General features: G+C 32.1%; 1 long non-coding RNA gene across 2 annotated transcripts in view; it reads left to right on the forward strand.

Annotated features, from left to right (window-relative positions):
- The first annotated feature begins 744 nt into the window (after positions 1 to 744).
- Positions 745 to 22,360, forward strand: part of LOC145246754 (uncharacterized) — a 42,587-nt gene continuing 20,971 nt past the window's right edge. The window contains exon 1 of one of the 2 annotated variants that reach the window (XR_013863159.1): positions 745 to 1,565. This is a non-coding gene — a long non-coding RNA (uncharacterized LOC145246754). The remainder of the gene's footprint in view (positions 1,566 to 22,360) is intronic. The other variant, XR_013863160.1, reaches the window with a different exon arrangement.

Consider the following 22,360-nt stretch of genomic DNA (forward strand, 5'->3'; position numbering starts at 1 on the left):
TTGTTCAGCTTTTCTATATTTTATGCCGTTCTGTTTTTTAATAGAATTTTGAAAGTAAAATTTCATTATTATGATCCTATTTGAATAGTAATTCAAATTTGTTATTTTAATCTTCATTTATAAATTCATTGGATGTAAATAACTTCAAAAAGTTTAAATCTTTTAATATATTACAATTAGCTAAGAATTTACAAATCTTCTATTCGACAGTTCATCGTGTTCAAAATTCATTTCAAATTTCGGAGGATTACAAAATAAAGTTTCTAATCTAATAAGCCTCACACTGTTCACGAGGCTTAAGGCTATGTGCAAGTAATATAATGAAATGTGCTCCGACGAACTTTCTATTCTCGTAACCCTTTGACGTAAATATTCTGCGGAGGCACTCTGATAATAGAGAGCTTTCTACTCTACTAACTTATTTATTCCAACTGCTAATCTTAAGAACTCTCTCTCTACTCCCTGTTTCCCTGATATTTCGATATGCAAACATTTAAATGTAATGTGAACAACATATTGATACATGACCTCTATAAATCTGGTCTCTTATTCAAGTTCGAAATATCGTGCAGATTCCTGAGTTTGACAGAAAAAATTCCCGAGTTCGACAAGATGCAAAAAAAATGAGAACATTGAAAGGTTCATCAGCCGAAACGTTGTTCGAATAAACTCAAGATGAGAACAGTAGCCTAAATAATCAGAATAATTGAAATTATCAATCCTCATCTAAAAAATTCAGAAACAATATGAAAAACGATTTTGAGATTAATCCCTTTCACCGGAAAATATTTTCACGCGTCACATCTCGGGTTGCTGTGCAGTGAACGGGAAAAAACTATTTCCCGTAATTTGAACACCGTGTGTTTCTTTTACCGGCTTGTTTATCGCGTTGGAAAAATACCGCTGTTGCACCTGCATCGTATTGTGTGAAGAGTGCAGCTGTTATAATGTCTGTTACTGCTATGAAAATGTTTTCTTCTTTTTGTGTGTGTTGTGCTTCCTTCTGTAACTGCTGCAGCCAACACCGGCACGTCCGTTTCTCCTGCAGGAGACAACATTCTTAACCGGTTCGATCAGCAAGCGCCGTTCGATTTTCAGTCTCATCTTTCACCCCCCTCTCTGATTGTATCTCATTCCGTTTATGTTTTGACCAAGAACTGAAAGAAACGGTAAACTAAGAAAAGAAAGAAAGGGAAGAAAAAAGAAAAGTATTTGCATTGTAGAAAAAAATATGATGATATATTGCTAAAGAAAAAAAAAAGAAAATTTTAGAAATTTAAATAGCTTTATATAAATTGAACTACACATCTGATCATAGACTCGTATCAAATATAGAATTCGATTATGCACACACGTATAACGAGAAACACATTATTAGAAAAAGAAAGCATGTCGAATTAAGAAAAATATACAAAGACGAAAAAATACGAAAAAAATGTAAATGAACTAATAATACTGTGTGTGTGATTCGATCCTGAAACAATTCATGCCGTATTTTCCAAGAGAATTTCATCTTAAACTATTCTGACTTCTACTTTTAGAGAAGGAAGAGGAAGCTTCGCATGGTCAGTATACATTTTGAAAGTTCTAAACAAAAAATCAATTCCTTGTTTGCAAAACAAAGAACTTTTTTGTGATTAACATTTTTAACGTATTTTATTCATGTTTGTTTGTTTGTTTGTTCTCGTAAAAAAGCATGAATTGGAAACATTTGTTATAAAATATTGTTGTTCACACACACACATACACACACATATACGCACACATACGCAAGCGCATATATATGTATATATAAAGATGAAAAATACACGGGAAATCATAAAAGTCTGTGGAGAGAGGCCGTGTGAAAAAAGTCATACACACATCACACAAATACACACACATATATGTGCGAGTGTGCTTTCGTATATGCACACACACACACACACACAAACACACACACACACACACATATATATATATGTTTGTGAGTGTTTTTTTTGTGTGTATTCAAGAGAGACGGCTCACTTTATATATATATAAAGTGAGCCGTCTCTCACAGACGCACTTTCTTTTTCTTTCCGTCTATCTCGCTCTGTCTCTCTTTCTCTCTCTTTGATTCAAGCAGAACGCATACACACGCGCGCATACACACGCGCGCATACACACGCGCGCACACACACACGCACACACACACACACACACACACACACACACACATATATATATATATATATATATATATATATATATATATATATAGAGAGAGAGAGAGAGAGCACTGTACCATTTCTGGCTAGAAATCAACGTACCGAGAAAACATATATGAATAAAGAGTAACATAAAAACTTTGCACATACAACACAATAGTTTATTTTGATCTTAACTAGTCTCTTAAAGACCGGAAAGAGACCAGATAAGAATGAAATAAATAATTAAACATTAATTTGATCATCTGTTAATGCTTGCGGTTTCAGTGAAATCCTGGGAATCAAGCCTATTAGTCTAAAAAAAAAAAACACACTGATCGCGACCGTTCTTCAGTTGATGATCTGAAAGTGGTTATTGCTTTTATTTTCATACTATCAGCTAAAGAATCTTCACGTTCAATATTTCTTCATTGAGCTTGCTCAATTTCTAAGGTGTCTGTTAAACCGCACGTATTGATGAAGGATGCAATTAATTTGCGGTGTTATTTGAAATAAAATATACTTTTACATTGATCTATCTGGTCATTTTTCTTGTATACAAACACAATATTATACTATTTCTATATATAAAGTTAGGTATGTGCATATGTTTATGTATTTGCATGTAAATGATTTACTCTTAAACTAATTAAATAATCATTATGAATTTTGGAGTATAGCTGTTCGGTGTGAGAGTCGGTAATATAGGCTATATTTTGTTGATTTAGACTTCTTGAAGCTTCAGATACCTCGATTTTTTGTGAAATTTTAAAAATATATGTTTGACAAAAATTAATAATTATTCCACAAATTTTAGTTTCTTCGTTTTATTTCAAGGGTTTTTAGGGGTCATAATATGTGCATAACCGATGGGAAAATAAAACAAATATATTTCAGATTCGCTTTGAATTTTATCCATAGTTATTCGACACCAATTAAAAATATTTTCTGAACTAGAATTTCTTCTTAAGATCCTTTAAGCATAATCCTTGATTTTAAACATTTTAAGAATCAGCAACAACCAACAGATTTAACCAAAATAAGAATAATAATTTTAGAGATATTCTATGGAAAAATATCTATCGCAATTAAACTACACAAAGGCATTGTCTATTCATATATATATATATGTATGTATATATATATATATATATATATATATATATATATATATATATATCTAGCAGCCTTGTCAGACCTTACAGAAATTCTTGAAGATTTTCTGTAAGGTCTGATGAGGCTGCTAGATCGTAAATATGGTCCGGCAACCGAAACATATGTAACTGAACAGATAAAACGACAATAACAAATAAAACGCATATTTGCTCTGCAATAGTATTGAGCACTCTCTCCAGGTTTTACTAATCACTAGTTTTACCAACTATACACACATATATATATATATATATATGTATATATATATATATATATATATATATATATATATATATATATATATATATATATTAAGCAAACATTAATAAATGCAACGGAAACATTTTGCTTAATGATTCTTTTTTTTTTTAATTTTTCGATTTTCCGTATAATCTTTTTTTATATCAAAATTGAAAATACTAATAAAGATTCCATAGCAGTTACTGTCACGAGCGCTTTCCATTCGTCCACGAATCATCTTCAAATTTGAGTATTAAAATCAGCAAGTTCGCAGGCACTGTTGGCAAAGTCAATGATCTTGCTGATTTTAAAACTCGAATTTTTAATCGACCTATATTTTTATCGGAAACACTTTGCTTCATAATTCTTTTTTAGTTTTTTGTTTTTTTAATTTTTCGATTTTCCGTATAATTTCTTTTAATCGATTTCTCATCGACTTTATATATTTTAACTTACCATCACCTAACGCAGTTTAATGTATATTTTACTTTTCAGTTTTTAATTTCAATTTTTGCTCCTTCGCACTTTTATTGCCTCAACACCTGAAAAGTATTCGTGGACGAATCGAAAGCGCTCATGACAGTAACAGGGATGGAACCTTTATTAGTACTTTTGATTTTGATATAAAAAAGATTATACGGAATATCTACAGATATTTAAATATTGACCTTTTCATTTTTGTTTTGATAAAAAGTGGTCATTCTATAATAATCCGCTGAAAAGAATTGAAAGAAAAGATGAAAATAAAGAATAGAGAGGGGGCAAGATTCTGTAAGTCCACTATTATATACATATATATATATATATGCATATACATACATATATATATATATATATTAGAAATAAACTGACAATTCAAAATTAAATAAGACTTTATTAAATCATCAAATCAATAAAGAAAGAAAATTTTAGTGTGTCAATTTTATCATATATATATATATATATATATATATATATATATATGTGTGTGTGTGTGTGTGTGTGTGTGTGTGAAAGTTATTCATGTACACCTATGTTTTTCAGACACACCGATCTTCAGCGTGGCTGCCATTGTCAAGATCCCATCAACGCAACTACATTGGTTGTAGTCTGTAGTCTAGACTGTTACGTGATTGCTACAAATGATTACCTGATTTTCAGCATTTACGTCAACAGTGTTCAATATGTTAGTACATATAGGAAGTAAGTTATGAAAATATATTTGTCACAAATTATCGACACAAAGGCGTCTGTATTTCAACCCTATAGGGATTTCTCAGTCTAGAATGCATGTAATTCGTGTTACTGAGTGTTTTAAGAATATATCCACGTCGGTTTTTAGTCTAGCTAACTAACCAGACATATTTATTATTATTCCCTTCCCTTGGATAATGTTTTGATTAGCCAATCGCAGGACTTCTCTCAAATGAAGGTTCGGCTAACTTTCTGAATTACAATAACAGAAATAAAACTGCCCAAACACGCACATGTTAAAATAAAGCCATCTGTAATTCGATGCAAACAAAAGAAGGGGCCCATAACTCCTACACAAAACAAAACAAAGTAAGATATCAAGTAAAGGTCAACTGAACCTTTTTTTTTTAAGAGAAGCACTGCCATTGGCTAATGAAAACATTAACATGTGCGAGAGAACAAGAACGAATTTGATTAGCTGTCTAACGATTCCCCACCAGGATGAAACACGGAACCTTCTGTGTAGCCTAGTTGCCATAAATATATTTTCATAACTTACTTCACACACACACACACACACACACACACACACACACACACACACACACACACACACACGCGCGCGCGCACGCACACACATACATATATATACACACATATATATGTATATATATATATGATGTTGAATCTACTTGATATTGGTTTGAAGAAAACAGGGTAGTAAACTTCTGGTTATTTACTGGACCTTATATCGGCCATGTTTTTTTATAGCTATTAGACTCACATTGTATTCAACAATTTGTTATATATGTTCTGTGCGGATTAAATTCAACTAAAAAGAGTGATTTCGAAAATTTCTTCCAATTTTGTAATTATAGATATATATGTAGAAGAAAAAAGCTCCTACACATACACCACCTGGAAACCTCGATTGATTAAATTAGTTAGAACGTGGTTTGTATTTAGAGTGGTTACCATTGGGGAATACCGGACACTGCAAATTTGGAAGCTGTGGTCTCACTTTGTCGTCTTTCTTTATCTTAGCCTTGATTGAAAGATTATCAATCTCGTGTATACGAAGGCAACCCCGAAATCATTTTTTTGTAAGACTAGCAAATACAGAAAATCCCAACGTATGCCTTTAGTTGTCTGTGTGGTTCAAGTTCGTTATGTATGGAAAAGTTGTTATTTTTAGGAAAGCAACCCCAAATAAAATTGCAGTGAAGATAGGTGACGCTGAACTAATCCTCATAAGCTTTTCCCATGCGACATACGGCTGTTAGAGTACAACTAATAATGACAACGAAACTACCACAATCATCATTGGCAATTCAGGTGGCCTTGACTATGAATCAAACGTTTTTTATCACTTTAAAATTCGAAACGCTTAGCAAGTTGTAGCTTTTTTTTTACATAGGAGTCACCACTTATAAAGGCCCGGAGGCCACTTGATAATAAGGGCTAATGGGTATACATTAGTTAATGCGATTGTAGCGTAATAAACATAAGTAGTGGGAATTTTGTAAATTGGATTACACTAGGGGGACGGTTCATCAAGAACTTGTTTATGTTGGACTTGAACACAATCAGATTGTGGTCAGTTGGAAAGCAGGCAAACGGAAGAGAATTCCACAGGCGTGCAGCTCTAAGAAAGAAACTTTTTTCATGGAATCTACGTTTAGGTTTAGGCACAGATAAAGAGTGTGAGAAATTGTTGAAAATAACGATAAAGCAGAGACAGGCTCGCAACGTCTCTTCTTTGGGAAAGAGGTTGCAGGGAAGAGAAAAGGTCATCCCCCACTAAGCTACGAAGTCTATTTTGAACTTTGTCAAAACAGGATTAGCTACTTCTAGTAGCTCCTACCCAGATGTGGCAACAATACGCCATCGTTGGCCGAACCAGGCTTTTATATAGGTAGAGAATTGCACCAGGAGTGAGATATATACTGGAGCGGTAGGAGTATCCCACCATTTTCCCAGCATTTTAATGTATGAAAACTGAAAATATTTTATGTATGTATATATTTCTCCAAAACCTCTGGCCTCGATGGGGGGATGTGGAGACAAAAACTTACTGCTATGGTTTCAAATGATCTGAAATAACAGCAAAGGGAGACTTAATTCAAAATATTTCTCCTATGATATATCTTCCTTATTTTGGAAATTGGGTACGATTGGGTCGAGTATCAAATAATCTTTATACACTGTGAAATTTATGTATGAAAACCAAAAAGGACAGATATAACATATGAGAAATATTTGGAATCAAGTCTTCCTTTGCTGTTATTTCAGATCATTTGAAACCATAGCAGCAAGTTTTTGTCTCCTCTAAAACAAGGCAAGAGGTTTTGGGAAAATATCAGGTATTTTGTAATTCATATGCAAAACTAAGAAAACAAATGACTATAATTAAAGTATAGGTAAAGGTGCAGTATCTTTTCACTCACGAAAAATCTTTAAAAATTAACAGTATTATCGGGTTTCGAAGGTTCTGAAAACGAAAATAACAGTAACAATCCCAGGAAACGAATAGTTTCCAAGATATGAAGAAATTATAAAATTGGGTATCACTTTTCTATATTAATTTAACGTAAAATGAATATCCACTTTATAGTCAAGATGGCCATAAAGTGGGTGCTCATGTTACGTTAAATTAATATTGAAAAGTGATACTGTTACATGATAAGGGCTGTCCCCTTTTCATGTAAGTATAAAAATAGAGAGATTTAGTTAAAATGAAAAGAAATAGAATAGACGAAATTCGAACCTCGTAATTTAGGTTTAGAAATAGATTACGAGAGAGAATTAGAAAATGGAATGTAAAACAAACCATTGTTTAGCTTAGAGATAAAATAGTTTTAAGAAAAGGAATGCAACTATAGGATAATTTAATAAACATGTTTTTAACATATTGGAAATATAGGTTACTCGAAATATAGGTTAAAATTCCTTTTGTAAACAAAGGAAAAAGATTTGGACACGCATTTCCAGAACACGTCAAAGAAGACACATGTTTTACCATGTGTATGACGTCATGGAAAATGGGAAGTTCTCGATATAGTTAGAAACTTTAGAGTTAAGCAGAGAGAGTCTGAGGACGACAGACGACAGTCTGGAGTCGAGAGATTGACAGTCGAACGTCTGGAAGCGAGACGGTCACCTTTGAAACATAGAATGTAAAACTTTGAATTCTTGACTAAGAAAACCACCGACCGGTCGAAGAAGAAATAAACTCATCAGGTGTTTTTATAAACGTCATCTTTGTGTTATAATTCTACCAAAAGGTAAAGTGAAATTGTCATTATATGTCTTATATATCCTGTGTTTTAAAATGTCTTTACATACACAATGTGTCTACATCTCATATCTACAATGTGAACACTAAGACTGTCTCAACACTGTCTCGTCACTCTAAGAGCTTCTTTCTAACACTTCTAAGTATGGACATTTTATATATATGAATCTCTTCATAACACGAACACAGAACGCAACATCTTTCTTAATAAGACTATCTAAGACTCACTTTTAATAAGACTTCATAACAATAAACAATAACAATAACAACAACAAGAAGAATAACAATAATAATAATAATAATGAAAAACTATATATAACAATACCCCACTTCTTGAAACAGTAATTTGCGACCTATAGGGAAAACATAAATACGGTCATTAGCTTTCCAACGAGTTTTCATTTGTTAAATTCTGATCAGTAGTTGCTGAGATTTTGATCTTATAAAATTGTCTCCAAAAATGGTATATCTATCTATCTATCTATCTATCTATCTATCTATCTATCTATATATATATATATATACATATATATATATATATATATATATATATATATATATATACTCGTCGCCAAATTGAATATTGAAATGCTCATATCTTTGGTTCTATAGGTCGTAACTACATGAAAATTTGCAGGCTTTTAGAAGATTATAATATTTTATGGTTAAAATTTTACAACAATTGGTTAATAAAAAGATGTATTTGCAAACCGATAAAATATGCCCAAATTAGCATATATATATATATATAGTGTCCTAGCAAGCCAGCTTTAGTTTTGCTGCTTTGAGATAAATTTTGTCTGGTTGTCTCTCTTGTGGTTTTTCCAGACCACTAATATATATATATATATATATATATATATATATATATATATATATATATATATATATATATATATGATGAAAAGAATACCATATGTAACATCGCCAAACGTGTACACATCAAAGCGGCGCAGTTCCAGAAGAATGTTTAAAATTTAAATTCACGAACACGAGAATTACCGTCGCAGAATAAAATGTATTCACGTTAAATATTTTTTGAAATGTTGTTATACATGTAGTATGTAATTCTAAATTATATTTATAATTGGTAGCTGGATTTATATATATATATATATATATATATATATATATATATATATATATATATAAATGAAAATTTTAAGTTAAATTATGTATAATTGTAGCAAAATTTATTGTTTGATAAAGGAGTTCTTATAATTATTAAAGTCTTTTCCATAACCCATGGATGTTCAATAAATAGCTCAGCTTATCAGAGGAAACGTTGTTAGCAAAACAGATATGCGTAATTATGGATTTATTTAATAGCCCACCGATAAAAAATTAAAATTAGAGTGATAGTGTAAAAACTATACCCAAAGTTGGAAGAATGAATATACAGGAACCGTTTTTAAAATCTAATCAATAGTGGTACATGAAATTTCACGCATCTAATTTCAGTATGTACTTCGACAGTGCTCAACACGTAAAAAGAGCTAGGTAACTAGGAATTCTGAAAAATTGTATTACTAATTGCTCGCTCGGGTAGCATGTTAGATGGCATCGTCCTAGTGAGTATAAAATTACTACTTGTGAGATATAAACTTGGGTTATAGCTTGGTTGAATGACCACATCCCTGGTTCGAGGCGAAGTACGTCAATCCAATAATCGGATTTCGCTGCGGTTTGCTTTATCTGTGTTAGTTAATGGAATTTCTTCTGTGTGGCGCGTTTGTCCATGCGACAGAGTACTCGCCTCGCATGCAAGAGGCTCGGGTTTCGAATTCTGAGTTCGGATATATCTAACAGATGAGTCCAAATGCGGGCGAAACTCCAGTCTTAGCCTTATCACTGCTCTTGCACGCTGCGACTTTGTTAGTCTGTGGAAATAATTATGTTTATATATATATATATATATATATATATATATATATATATATATATAGTCTTTGAAGTTTTTAACCTTTAAAACTATACGAAAAATACTTTTTATCATTCGTTAGAAAACCATCTAGTCAGTAAGTCATTTAATCACCTGCAATCACTGTATCAAATCGCTCTCAAATTTACTATAGTACTAACAATTTATTTTTTAAGGGATCATCAGTTATTTACCATGAAACAATGTTTCGGGGATTTAAAAACAAAACAGTATATTACATCATGGCTCCCCAGCAGTGTTGATCAAACACCACCTCCCTTAATCTAAGGAAGAGGACATGTTACAAATATTTGATCCAATTTCCTATTCTTAATTGCAATTACTAACCTTTTCATGCTATAAAAATGAATTTCTTATCTGTGTGTATATATATATACATGTATATATATATATATATATATATATATATATATATATATATACTGAAAGAAAAATGAGAGAGAAAGACAGATAAACTGGCTCAATGTCAGCAGTCGAAACGTTCTACCTTTTTAAATGTATATGAGGACACAAATATAAAAAGCAAAACTGATCAATAAGTGTGATAAAAAAAAACTCAAACTGATTATCGATTTTCGTGTTTGGAGAATTTCTTGCCAATTTACTGATATCGATATCGATCCGTAATAAAATCAGAGTAACGTGTTTTTTAAGCTTGTATTTATAGAGTGAATCGTTTGAAATTGAAGAAGGTTAAAACATGATTCACACGCAGACCCTCTGTTTTTTAATGACATATTACTCTTAGTATAAACTGTAAAGCGTTATTGTTTTTTTTATTATTCTGGACATTCATACAAGAGTTCAACTAACGTTTTCAAGTCTCTTCCGGGTGGTTTCTCACCGTTTTTTTTTGTTTTGGTTTAAAGTAATATTTCTTTTTTCATGATTTTATGAAGAAATAATATTTCACCTTTGAAAACAGCGTTTTAATTAAAAATCTTCAAAACGAAAAAAATATCTCGAAAGTAATAAATATTAAATCTCTTAATCAGATTTGATGAATAATCCGATCGAACTTTAGGAGATCAAATATTTCAAGGTATATGCGTCCATGCATCAGCGTAAAAATTCTGTCTGTCCGTAATTTGATCTGCGCGTTGCTCTGTCACGTTTATTTTAAATAGAATTTTGTCTGCTATTTTTTAAAGATTGAAATTGAATTGAAAAAGAGTATCCGGCAGTCTTAACTCTATAGTACTATCTAACAACAATGTAAGAATGGACTAAAGTTTTTATGGTCCTTACTTTTTGCGTATTATACGAAATATTCCTGAAGTCATGCTATAAAAATGTTTATAACTCAAGAATATTTACTTGATAAAAATTATGCATGGTGCTTATTGTTATCAAAACGTATCACATTTGTATTTCAAATGTTGAAAACTCGTCAGTTGAAATTTCGTCAATTCGAGTTTGAGAAAACTTTTAAAGATCAATGTTATATATGTTATATATATGTTATATATATGTTATATATATATGTTATATATATGTTATATATATGTTATATATATATGTTATATATATGTTATATATATATGTTATATATATATATATATATATATAAATATATATGTTATATATCAAGGTTTTATAAGATGCATGATGGTTAATGTGTGAGTCAAGTAGTAAATTTCAGCGATGAACCGAATTTATTGCCCAAAAATGTGACTTTACCTTTTTCGTGTTTTGGACCGTTGAGCTAAATATCCCCAAATTACACCAGTTCTAGATTAGACCATGATAGATATTTCGACCAAGTGTAACAGAGCCCGAATACGCGTATGGCAGTTGTATGCAAATGAACAAGCCCTGTGCAAGATGACGTCACGGCAAGGAAAAAAATATGAAAAGCAGAACGTGTGCGCAGACCGATGATCACGCTCGAGAGACGGACAAGGACAGACATGTGACACACGTGTGGTCTGAGACCGGCAGGAAAAGACGTGTGCTATACATGGCCGGACAGAAAAAGTACCTGTAAATAAATGCTTTGTCGTTTAACTGAAAAAAGTCGAGTTTTTCCTTGTCTTTGTTTGTTTACATGTTAACACGTGTATAACGTTACACAAGTTTGCTGACGAATGGTCAAGCCAATTTACACCGTGAAGATTCTGGAGATCCTGCCCCATTCTCTCTATTATTATACAACGAACTACCATAGAAAATGTAACATACAGCATAAACTAACAACAAAACACCATTTTATCATAGTTATTTACTTTTGTTTCTTAATTCTTAAGAAAATAATGCCTGATTTTAGAAATAAACATTTATTTTTTGTAAGGACATTAATCAAGATTTAAAATAAAAATTTATTCACATTGGTTTAGTATTCGTACACTGTTGGAATACTGACCGTAAGCTCCTTAAATATTTCCCAGACAATTTTGACGTAAGTTTTTATTAAAAAGATTCTTACAAATGATCATTATCAAAAGCTAGCTATACACATCCGGCGTTTCTAGGTTAAAAACAAATTGCCGGACAAAGGGTTTAGTCACATACTGTTTAAAATACACGAAATGTCCTAAGCTGTTACGTTGATAATATTTTGGATTTTTGGAAGCATTAAACATCGTCATCATCATCTATGAAATTCAATCAGGTAAATAAAATATCATAGATTAAAGGGAAATAACTCATAGGTTAAATGAAAACTTACTGTCGTTTTTACCGCTGCTGATATTGGTTATACTAATAATTAAAAATAAATTAAATGCAAATTAAATCCAAAATACATTAAATAAATTAACTTCATATATGTCCAAATAGAATACTTAAAAATTCGATTATTAATTTCCATTAAAAATTTAGGGTTAATTTTTAAAACAGATTTTCTGTAATGTAATATGCAAATGAGATAACCTCTTGAATTTTGATTCCTTTTGAATAAATAGTATATATATATATATATATATATATATATATATATATATATACATATATAAATCATGCAGAAATAAAAGTATGTAAGAGTCCGTTTTCAGTATTAATATTTATTTGTGAAACAATGTTTGTTTTATATATATTAACTAATAACCAAATTGTAAAAAACAACAAAAAACAGACAGCAATATAACTTCAATCTTTTTTTTATTTTCGAAGTTCTCATGATCACTAAGCAACTTCTCAAACGATCTTTATACTGGTTAATTACCTGAGAACACGTCGCTTAAACTTTCGCTGTTATTAGCCACACTTTAGGGGAAGCATTATGGTCATCTTGAACTTCATACGAGAAAAAACATACGAATCTCTTCTTTACGTTAAGGAATCATTAACTAAAACAATGTATTTTCAAAAAGAATTATAAGAAATTGATTAAAAAGTACGAATCAATTATTAAAGATATAAAATTTACTATAACACTCTGAAAAAATTTCTGAACAACTTAATATTTTGTGTTATTTGGATTATTTGGGCTGCTGTTCTCATCTTTAGTGATATCTTCACAACTTTTTGATTGAGGTAACCTTCGACCTTCTTCAGGTTTAGCTGTAACATAGCGCAAGCGGCTATATGCAAATACGGAGCCGTAAGCTAAATGACCGAAGGTAAGGAAAAAATAAAACTATAAAAAAGGAAAGAGCATGTTCGAGAAGATGATTACGTTAGAAACGTGGATGATGTTCGAGAGCATGTTCGAGAAAACGATCACACGAGAGAATTCACCTTACATATCTTGTTGAACTCGGGAATCTTTCTGTAGAATCTGGCATCTGTATTGAATCCTTTTATTTAATCAACAGGGGTAGCATGCCCTCGTTCACATAACAGGCCATGACATGTCCTAAGATATTCGCAATTGTATATTGAGTTATACTCTAAGGTTTGAACTTTCCATCTTCAGAAGGGTGTAACTTACGACTGAATTTTTATGAATTACTTTATCCACTATGCCACGTAATTTTGCGGGCAATTCTAAACAAATGTCTGAGCTTCAATCTATGTTCCTCCCTCGCCAAACTTTCACGAAAAACACTCCTCTAGCCAAACCACTATCAATAATTTCCCACACTCTGTGCCTAAATTCCATAAACAAAGCTTCTTTACTAGAACTACGCGTCTGTGGAACTCTCTTCCATTTATCTGCTTTCTAACTGACAACAATCTGATTGTCTCAAGTCCAACGAAAACAAGTTCTTGATGAATCGTCACCCTAAGTAATACAATTTACAAAATTCCCACTACTTATGTTTACTACGCTATAATTATATTGACTAATGTATACTCATTAACCCTTATCCTGGAGTGGCCTCCGGGCCTTGATAAGTGGTGATTCCTGTGTAAAAAAACAAACAAACAGAACAGAGAGATAATATTGAAATTAAAATGAAAACGGTTATTTATTAAGATATCTACTTATTTCAGTAATAGTTTTACGTTTCAAGTTCTTAATGCCTATATTAAAATCACCGGTTGATTCATCGGTTCTAGTTAGATCACTGAAGTTAAGCAACGATGGACCTATCCTACGGGATAAATGACTATTTGGGAATACCATGCACTGTATGTAGGAGGATATCGAAACTCCCGGCAACTCCTACATTTCACCTGACCTCCAGCTAACGCAATCTTGTCGCACCGTTGAATCAAACTCGTTGAAATGAAATAGTGAGGCTGGTTCTGCGCAGACCAGCTCCACTTTAAACAAAACTCCCAGCGCATATCATGCATCATTGTTAGAATGATCAGATCGTTTTCATTATTTCGACCAACAAACATTATTATTACACCTATATTAAAAATATTTTCCTGATGAAAATATAGATACTATATTCTATATAATATCGTCAAGTTGATGTGCATTTGTGACACCATGCAACGATTGTTTTGCATATGTGATACATTTTGTGCTGTCTGCCCGACAACCGCTGACTTAAACGTTGTTTACATGGTCCTTTTCTCCTTCATCTCCTTATCAGGTCGTGTCGTCGTCTCTCACATTGGCAGCTGCCGAGGCTGGGGAACGCACGTATTCACAAGTTTAAAAAATAACAAAGCAAAATATAAACCCTGATACATTCTCCAAATATTTGTTGCACTCCCTGTATGTGTGTATATATATATATATATGTGTGTGTGTGTGTGTGTATGACTCCATCATCCCTCTTAACGCTACGGTTCACATCTATATTTACTGTCAAAGCTATGTTCGTCAGTTTGTTCATCGATTTATTTCCGTATATTCTGTTCTCCACCAAATATGTCTAGTTTCTTTTGTATTTCTATTTTTTTTTACAAAGAGGTCTTTTTGTTTTTGAAAGAGGAAATCGATTGACCATTTCTCCGTGATCTAGTACATGCAATCACCGCCACTTTAAACCCTTGCATAGAAAATGTTTTTTTTTATTTCATTAAAAAATCTCCTAATAAAGATGATACAATCCACATTTCATCAACCGATAACAAGTTTGTCATTTACATAAAATTTTCCATCTTTTTTCTGTGTTGCAATTCGTTACTTGACAAAAAGAAAACGAGATAAGTCATAAAAACAAAAGGGTTTATATGCACAGAATCGACTGTTAAATACTACATTATTTTCAATACCACCGTCGTTGGTGGAGATGAGATGAGCATCTCAAAGGCCACACGCTTTGACGACCATGATCTTGTCTATAGCGACAAAAGCCTCCACGACGAAAGCTTCTAGAGAGTCGAACGTGTTACGGGCAACGTGTTGATCTTGGCCTCGACCATGACACAAGGAGAAAAATTACAGGAGTTGAATTTGGTTAAGTAGCGCGGTCACAAGTTAGGGGATTAGTGGTTCGGAACATTATTGAAGATCCACGCCTCGACCGACTTAGCGTTTTATACAAGAATGTCTACTAAAAGACAAAGGGGCATCCGATAGTGGTATCGGTTATCCATGACTCAACCACACTACTTTTAATATTTCGTTTCTTTACTTTCTAATATATTTCAGTTATTTTATAGACCTAACTAAGTAGAATTAAAACAAAATCTAAATGGAAAATCTAAATGATGTCTTTAGAGTTTTGCGAAATTTAACTTTTATTGAAACTTTTACTGAATGTTCGAACTGTAAGCATATATAACATACAAATATTTATAATATACTAGCATGGGTGCCAGGCGTTGCTCAGGTTTTTTGAGGTGTATGCTGAGCAAAAAAACAAAAAACAAAAAAAACGGTCAATTTTTTTTTAACTTTGACCCCTATTATGACCCCTTAAAATTTATTGTTTGGGCTCAAATCAAGTTATTAAGTTAGATCCATGTCCAAGGAACCAAAATTGTCGGAGGAGTTGCGTAGAGTTCTCAAAGGTCAAATCGTTGAATTTTGACCCCTTAATCGCCAAATTTCTGGCCCAAAACTGATCACATCGATTTTCCCAAATCTCAGTACCATGTATATCAAATTTCGAGTCTGTAGACTAAAAATTGACAGAGTTATTGCGTAGGGAAATGAACACAGACAGACACACAGACAGACACTTTCACTTATATATATATATATATATATATATATATATAAATATTTATGATATATATATATAAATATTTATAATATATATCTATATCTATATATATATATACATACATACATACATATATATCTATATATCTATAAAAGTGAACGGGTCTATGTATCTGTGTGTCTATGTACATTTCCCTACGCAATAAATCTGTCAATTTTTAGTCTACAGACTCGAAATTTGAAATATAGATTACTGAGATTTGGGAAAATCGATGTGATCGGGTTTTATTGCCAGAAATTTGGCGATTAAGGGGTCATAGTTCAACGATTTGACCTTTGAGAACTCTACGAAACTCCTCCGACAATTTTGGGTCTACGCACTTGAAATTTTAGATATAGGTTCCTTGGACATGGATCTAACTTAATAACTTGATTTGACCCCAAAACAATACATTCTAAGGGGTCTTAATAGGGGTCAAAGTGAACAAAAAATTGACCTCTGCTGTCTCTTCCAAATTACTCAGACAATTTCTGGTCTAAATATTTGAAATTTTACAAAAAGGGTATTCAAAGATAGGGCAAGCTTTTTCATCAGTTTGGGTCGAAAATTTTTAGTTATCAATATATAAATGTCTGTATGTATGTCTGTTTGCATGTCTACCGTAAACTTTCAATAGAGGCGACCGATTTTACCAAGATCAGTATCGTTTAAAAGTTCGATCTTTCATACGTCAAATATCGAAAAATTGGCTAAATACATGAATATCTTCCCCTTCAACTAGGCGCTTTTCTACAGGGGGGTGGGTGGTCACTTTTTTGCCGATATTTTTTAAAGTTATCCTCTCGTTTAGATTGTCTAGCCTTAATTTTAAAAAAATGTCGCTTCCGGTTTGGCGGTGGTCGTAACAGCATAAACGTTAGGTTTTACCCTGTTCTTTTCCTCCTTTTCGGTACGGGTTCGAACCTGCCTTCCTACTACAACTTTTTTTTTTTTTTTGCTCAACATACACATCCAAACATCTGGGCAACGCCGAGCGCCCATGCTAGTATATATATATATATATATATATATATATATATATATATATATATATATATACACCGGGCTGGTCAAAATTCCTTTTTATACTTTTTTATCTTTGGTTTAAGTCGTATTGATTTACTTTTCATATGGTAAAGAAAACAAAAATCATTAAAGACGTATAATATGAATCTTCAAAAAGTATTTTTACTCAATATGACATCCATCAGCATTAATAACACCACCCAGCCGTGGTTTGAATTCATAACAAACTTTACGGATGTACTCCTTGACCATTGAAGACCACGTGCAGTTCACAGCAACCTTCAACTCTTATACGTTACTGTGACGACACTTGCACGCCTTGCTTGCAACATGCGTCCAGATGTTAGAGTCCAACGGATTCACATCTGATGATTGCGGGGACAAAACTCCTTTGACCAAAAATTGATACTTTCCTTTAACCAGTCCTGTTCGATTTTGGCAGTGTGCAATGGTGCGTCATCTTGTGGGAAGACATAATCGGACTTTTTGACGACCTTCTTGATCCAAGGTAGCAGTTTTGTCACGGGCGGTAAGCCGGTATCCAATAGGGAACCTCAATGGAGGCATCTTATCTCCATTTGAAGAAACTCCTCCAAACATCATAACTGACGGCGAATGTTTTGTCGTGGAGTCATTACGCACTTCAGAGACATCTTGACCGAAGGACGCTCCTCTATAATTCTGTTTATTCACGACTGACCCGAAAAAAAATTTTGTCCGAAAAAATGATGATTGGGTTTCCATGGCTTTTGATGTTGTTGAGAAGCTTTTTACTGCGTTCAAGGCGTTTCTTTTTTATCCCATTTTTTTTAATCATTTACATGCTCTTTCACACTTCTAGTTTCACAGTCCACCTGACAGTAAACAGATCCCCTTCATATTAGCGAGATATGTCATTTTAAGGGCTGGATCGTTCTCGAACGCTTTTTTGATCGTCTTGGTCTTAACAACTTTGCGGGGGCGATCTTCGAGAGTTTCCCTATTGGTTATGCATCATCAACTCTATGCACCGTCATACGACTCACATTAAGGAGTTTGTAAATGTTTGTTGTTTATGCGAAGCTCGCAGTAAAGCAGCAATTTCAATTTTTTTGCTTCCATTTTGATTGCGATATGTGCACACATGTTTCGGTTTATATATAATCTGTTTATTATACAAAAATTATTTGTTCATTATGTGCATACTTGCTTCGGTGGAGTCCCTATTTAAAGAGACCCACCTCGTCACCAAAGAAGGAAACTTATTGAAACGAGAATCACAGCTCAATTCGTTTTGTATACAAAGAAATATCCGAGTAGTGATTATACTTTGAAGGAAAAGGGGGGTTAGTTTATGAATGTGAAAAGTAGAGGTTTTTTTAGGGATGTATGGCAAATAAAGAGAGTAGTGGTGGGATGGAAGAGGGAAGAAGAAGAAAGTACGATTCGACCTGGTTAGGCTATCCAAGCAGAGGGGGTATCGACTTCATTTTAAATTAAACGATTGTCTCTCTGTTTGCTTTGATCTGAAGTAATATCGTATCCTCGCCAGCGCTACTTCTCAATTTTAAGACTTCATGTTTTTTTTTATTTTTGTTTAATTCGGGTGGCATATTCCTCATCTATCTATTTTATTCATTTTATTCCTCGCTCTTTTTATCAATTCGTTTATTCCTCGTTTTCACTTCTGTCTTTCTTTCTTTCTTTCTTTCTTTCTTTCTTTCTTTCTTTAATTGTTTCTTATTTATTTCAATATAATATAGTACTACACCGATCAAATTAACAATATGTGCATAAATATACAATCTAATTTATACGATTTAAATAATATCGTGGGAGTTCTTTTCTACTCTACTCTGTCCAAAGTAATCAGAGATGAAAAAGCTCTTGCTTCTTTATATATATATATATATATATATATATATATATATATATATATATATATACATACATACATATATATATATATATATATATATGTAATATATATCTATATATCTTTCTCTCTATATATATTTGTGTGTGAGCGTATATATATATATATATATATATATATATATATATATATATATATATATATATATATATATTACATTGGGGAAGACCGGAGGTACGGTCGAAAATATGTGTTTGTAAAAAAGTTTTTTATTTTCATAATCTTTTGTATTCCTGCACGTCACCAATAAAAAACAGATAAAGAAAAGTTTAAATTATTAACACTTTTCGTATCATTTTTATCCATTTTCATTCATACCTACATACATTCACATACACATACACACACACACACACACACACACATATATATATATAATATAAAGCTGAACGCCTGTGTGTGTGTCTGGTCACAAATAGGCACCTATATGGTTGGCTATTGTAGAAAACTGATCACATATAATGATTGAAGATATATCGAAACACAGGAATGGGTATGTTTGATATGGAATAATGATGATTCATTAAAATTGTGGTGTCTGCGTACGCGCCTGGTCCACAAAGTATGGAAATAAATTTTAAAAAAAAAACACATTTACAAGTGTTTTTGATATAGATGTACATAATAATACTTTGATAAGTATGTTTTAACTTAAATAGGGATGTTATAATAAAATTGTGGAGTTTACGTTCGCGCCTGGATTCCATAGATTGGAAATAGGAACAAACTTTAATAAAGACTTTTCTATATCTATCTGCGTAAGTATACTTTGATAATTATGTTTCAGTTTGAAGAAATATGGTATAATAAAATTATGGGGTGTTCGTTCGTGCCTGACCTCCATAGAATGGAAATATGTCACTAAGTTTAACAAGGGTTTTTTAATATAGATCCAAAGAGTATTGTGATAAGCGTTTCAATTTGAACAGATATGGTATAATAAATTATGAGGTTTATCTATTTTATTTTTACTTTCATCACATTTTGCTTTGATTTTGATACCCCCAAATTCGAAGCTAAATCATTACAATCTTTCCTTTTCATAACCTATCATACCCCTGCTAGTATATATATATATATATATATATATATATATATATATATATATATATATGACAGCCCCTTTAAGAAATTCGTTTCTTATCGTTGAGCACTTTCAGTTGAATTAAAGTCGGTCAATTTAGCTCTTTTACATAGATCATCGTATAACGATTAGATCACTGTTTGGCGTACGTAAATGAACATTTAAAATTAAAATGTTTAAATTCAACGTTATTTCACGCGGTTAATGGTAGCCGAATGGATTAGGTCTTCGCTAATCGAGCCAGAGATGTCTCGTGTTGCGGGGTTTAAATCGTTCGACTGGTATTAATCGTGACACCCTGCATTAAAGATTCCCGAAAGGATGAAAAACTAGTGTATGTAGGTATTTTATTATTATAGTAAAAAAATAATTATATATGTATATATATATATATATATATATATATATATATATATATATATAAAACAGCTTCATTTACTCACATAAAATTAATATACAAAAGTATAAATTTATGCGTAAACTTTAAGTATTTATTCAAAAGTGCTCCATACATAGGTAGAGCTAGTTAGTAATTTATAAAATATATATGACGATTAAGCTACACTGAATATTCCACGTTTCATCCACTCTAGGATTCTTCAGGCTTATGCGCGAATTTTGTGGTTGTCTGTTAAAAATAGATATGGAAAGAGTTAATTTCGAAACATCGCTAAAAAACATACCCACAGCTAGCAAGCATATCTATATTATTAAATTAATTAAAAAAAAACAGATGAACTAATACACCGAATGCGATGGCGAGCAAATTTCTTCCTTAAAAATGAAAACGTAAACAAAAAATAATCCTATCGTTTTAAAACCCCCAAAAATGCGAAAACAGTAGACCTTTTGATAAACTTTGAAAATGACCTTTTAAACGTAATTAAAAACTTAAAATCCCACAATCAACCTAACAATTTCCAGCGGAAACTACACAAAATCGTTAGAAACATAAACAGCTCTAATAAAATCTTTGTAAAAGCAGATAAAACTAGAAACTTTTATAAAATAGATAAACAAGAATATAACCAATTAATCAGAGAAAACATTACAAAAAAACTACAAATAAAAAACTAGATACAAACGAATGCGACTACATAGATATAATAAATACTGAAAGTAAGCAAATTATCGATAAATTAAAAATTAGCGATAAAGTTGGCAAATTGAAACCTAGAGAAGCATACATTCTGCTCAAAAGACCACAAATGGGATTTCAATAATAATCTCAACACCCGCTTGATAAACGCAACAAAACCAGAAATAGGTAGAATTAGCAGAGCGATACTTTCTAGAGTAAACAAACAAATCAAACAAAACCTAGAATTAAACCAGTGGGCAAATACTACCGAAGCAATCACATGGCTTAAAAATATAGAAAACAAAAATAAATGTACGTTTATACCGTTCGACATCATAGACTTCTATCCCTCGATATCCGAAGAACTTTTTGACATTGCCTTAGAATTTGCCGAGGCATACACTGATATATCCTCGGAAGAAATCAACATCATTAAAAAATGTAGAAAATCAGTTTTAATAAATAACAATAACCAATGGATAAAAACTAAAATGACGAATTCGTTTGATTTGGCGATGGGTGGCAGGGATTCTGCAGAGGCATCAGATCTTGTGGGATTATTCATTCTATATACCCTCACAAGCATATTTGATACTACGGATATCGGCTTATATAGAGATGACGGATTAGCTATAATAAAAGACTCCAACAAAGTCAGGGGAGATAACTTTAAGAAAATCAAACACAAGGAAATGAAAAAATTAGGTCTAAAAGTAGACGTATTAGCTAACATAAAAATAACAAACTCCCTTGACGTCACGTTAAATTTAGAAAAACACACATATGA

The sequence above is a fragment of the Euprymna scolopes genome, chromosome 24 (genome assembly GCF_053919585.1).
Source record: "Euprymna scolopes isolate OS-2025 chromosome 24, ASM5391958v1, whole genome shotgun sequence".
Taxonomy (NCBI): Eukaryota; Metazoa; Mollusca; class Cephalopoda; order Sepiida; family Sepiolidae; genus Euprymna; species Euprymna scolopes.